This window comes from Chenopodium album, chromosome 1 (genome assembly GCF_948465745.1).
Source record: "Chenopodium album chromosome 1, dcCheAlbu1.1, whole genome shotgun sequence".
NCBI lineage: Eukaryota > Viridiplantae > Streptophyta > Magnoliopsida > Caryophyllales > Amaranthaceae > Chenopodium > Chenopodium album.
The window spans coordinates 7103903-7107795 of NC_137834.1; the positions used below are offsets into that span (position 1 = coordinate 7103903).

Below are 3893 nucleotides of genomic sequence, written 5' to 3' on the forward strand. Positions count from 1 at the left end.
CACATGAATACGATCAGAATAAAGTAGAGGCCTATTATTAGGGCAGGTTCAATCTCTTTTAGGTTGGATTTGTACCATCATCCCCGAACCCTTATTTGGTTCATGACCTTATGGAGTTGACGATCTCTTGGATCGTTAAGGGGTGTAACCTTCATCCTATGAATGGTTTACAAGTTCCTTAAAAACTTGTTGGCGACTCTTTTGCTCTATCTTCTTCCCTTTTGGACGCCACCGTACTTTAATGTATGATCACAGTGGGGTTCAAGCTAGTGGGATTTTAAAGGCTTGAAATTATTCCCCACAGGTACCTAACCCTTTGCTAATCCTAATGTCAAAATTATCTTTAAAAAATCACATTAATATGCCTCCTAAAACTGTGTGCCTAAGGTCTATGTTGTAAGAAAAAAAAATGGAGGAAGTATATACCTTATCCATCCTCATGAAAATTTTGCTCGTTTTCAAACTTATTAATAATTAAACACATGTAACTCTTAGTTCAAAAACGAGGAGTATAATTTTCTTAAAAACATCATTTAAATTTTTACTTTACATTAAAAGGTTCATCTACACTTAGTATTTAAAAACAAAAATCATCATCCTTATAATGCCACATGTACTTTTCATTTTTTTTTCTCCAATGCCACTTGTCACCTCATTTAATCTTTATTTTTTTAATCCCTTTTCTCATATGAAAAAAAAAACTTTAATTCAATACATGTATAATGATTGAAGGTTGTTTGATTCACTTTACTCCAGTTTAATTTCTACTACAATTGCATTTAATTTTCACCTCTTCTTCTCCTCTATAAACTATTCATTTGCCAATATAAATATATTAAAAAATAATTATATATATTGTATACCTATTAATAAATTGTGCATTGCACGGGCCAGAAGGCTAGTTCTAATAAATAAGTAAGAATACTTCGTATCAAATTAATTTATAGATTAATAATGTACTCGTAGCAATGTATTCTCCATGAACCCATGACGAATTTAACTCATACTTCGTACAAGTCATGTACCATGTATAAGATATAACTACTATTTTCGATTTTTTATTAATTGCAACTTTAATTTGGGGTATTATTTGTGAGATATAAAATATTCCAAAGTTGCAATTAAAAAAAATCAAAGGTAGTATAAGAGTACAAACTACAAAAGTTCATAAAATGAAATTCTTTTGTATAACGAACCAAGTAGAGCAATCTCTTAGAAATTAATTCAATCTATCTCTCGACCCTTTCTCCTTCTAACCCTTGTCTTATCCTCCATCGCCCCACCGCCTCCACCTTATCTCAGTCTCTGCTTGCCGGCGACTGGCTCTCTTCGTCTAGCCGTCGCCGGCAAGCCCAGTTCTCCAGTCCGTTTCCTTTCTAGTTTTTAATTTTTCGTTTTTGCTTTGTTGGTGAAGAATTCAGAGGTCTTCTTCGATGGTATCATTTTATTGGGTTCATCGTCAAGACTCAAGAGTTTGCGGGTAGCTTCAACAAATTAAGAACTAAAGGATAGTCTTAACGCCGCCGTCGAAAGGAATTTCATAAATTAATTCACGACGGTAAAGGTGAAATTAAGGGTAGGGTTTCCTCGTGTAACACCCCCAAATTACCCTCTAATATTAATAATAATAATCCAACTTTAGGGAGTAACTTTGGAGCATTACTGCCACGTGATTACTTAAGGCTTTTCAAAAACAGAGACTTTCAGCGTAGAAAATACATTCTTAACTTTTATATATTGATAATAATAGTAATAGTAGATTTCAAAATTGAACCATATGAGAATTTTTCATACAAAACGTCAACCATGAGACCTAGACTACATGATTATCGCCCTTCATCCCCAATGCCACATTTAGATCACGTCGAGTCATCATTACCTATCTACTTATCAGAATGATAAGTAGGGCCAAGCTAAAACAAAAGAGAAATACGTATTAGCAAAACGCTAAGTACATACCAGTGCTAGATACGTAAAATCAAGTTATTTAATTAAACATGCTCTCGTAAGATTAGCATTTATAATAGCATTTATTCAAACCTTCCATAAATAGAAACTTCACATTAAGAAACGTTTAGAAACATTCCAAAAAGTATCAACATTTCAAAACCAACGACTTTCCCAAAATAGATTCCAATAGAAATGGAAGATCAATATTTTCGTAAACCATTTTTCCACCTAAGTGTGCACACCCCCAAGCTAGTAACTCCTTACATAGTGCTATTAGGGTTGTGCACGGTGCGGTTTGGATCTCAAACCGCACCAAACCGCAAAATTGCGGTTAGTGATTTTTTCAAACCGCACCAAACCGCACCGCAAAATACGGTTTGTTGCGGTGCGGTTTGCGGTTTTTCCATAATTTTTTTACCTCACAAATAATGATTATTTGCTAATCTTTTGTTATGAAATTTTTACTTGGAAACTGTACAACTATGCAAATAATTCAATAAAGAAGTAGTGCTTTACTTCAATGTTAATAGTGACCCAGTAACATGCCAAGGCAAACATGGAGCAAAATCATTAAGTAAACCACAACCACTCCATTACAACTCCAAAGCACAAGAAACGAAGAGTAATAAGAAAGGAAAACTTTCGTTTTCTTAATAATGACCCACACAATTCAGTACATATAAATACAAAATAAGAGTCTTCTTTCCATATAAGAGTTTTTGCATTAAATTGCGGTTTGCGGTGCGGTTTAGTTTGAAATTTTTTTGAAACCGCACCAAACCGCAAAACCGCAGTTTGGTCAAATTTGAAAACCGCGCCGTAATTTCCAAACCGCAAACCGCACCAAACCGCAAAATTGCGATTTGATTTGCGGTTTGGTGCGGTCTAGACCGTACTCTGCACAGCCCTAAGTGCTATCAAGGGGAAAGACTAGGTCATACATAATCCATAGTCTTCAATTTTATCTCCACATAGTGGGAGTCATAAAAATCCAATATATATCTTTGATAAATTAACCTTCCAATTCCCATGTATGGGATTTCAACAACATTTGCTCTTTAAAATGAATTTGAATTCAAGTATGTGTATAAACAACTTTTAGAACATTGAAATTATTTCCAAAGATCAAACAGTAAAACATTTCACAATATTCAATTCATTTCATTTCATAAACATTCATAAATCCTTGTTCAACATTCAAACATATTTCATCATTCAAAACACAAAACACATTTGTATAAAATCACATATTTAAAGGTCTAGCCACGAGTACGTACCTTCATCTTTACAACTATTCCACCTAGATTTACAACCACGAACTATCTCCTAAATAAACATTATATGGAGTATTTTAAATAAGAATCAAATATGAAACCTTAAAAAAAATCATAAATTGAATATAGATATTAGTTTTGAAATACTAACCGCAAAACAATATAAAGTAGCAAAGCTCACGGGAAGGTTCACGTTGAAAAGAAGGAGTCAGATCTTGCAGAAGCCATATCTCATAGTATGTAACTCCGAATTTGGTGATTCTTGATCCTAAACTCAAGGATTTTTTGAGAAGAACAACTTTGTATCAAACAACAAAAGGCTAAAAATGATCGTAAGTGGTTGAAAAATGGCCTGGAACATATATAAGGTGAAGTAGTACAAAAATGGGAGGAAGAAAGAAGAAAAGAAGGATGAAGCTTTAAGAGCAAGAGACTTTTAGATTAAAATGGCTAAACTTTGGTTCTATTTATAGAGTTTGAGAACTTGGGGGTCAAGTATTCAAGCTTGTAGAGGAAGTTTATGAGGTCATGCTATTGATATCATGTATGATGTCAACAACTTGGAGGTCAAGTATTCAAGCTTGTAAAGGAAGTTTGAGACTTTGGTCATGCTTTAGGAGTAAGAAATGGACTTTGGTCCTTTGACTTGGAGCAAAGAAATACTCAAAG

General features: G+C 33.8%; 1 long non-coding RNA gene across 1 annotated transcript; it reads right to left on the reverse strand.

Moving 5' to 3' along the window:
- Positions 1–1710: 1710 nt before the first annotated feature.
- LOC145642373 (uncharacterized) lies at positions 1711–3648 on the reverse strand. Its single transcript, XR_014115671.1, has 3 exons — positions 3376–3648; positions 3228–3276; positions 1711–1913 (listed from the first exon to the last, which is right to left on the reverse strand). It is a non-coding gene; the product is annotated as an uncharacterized LOC145642373 (long non-coding RNA).
- Between the last annotated feature and the right edge of the window lie 245 nt (positions 3649–3893).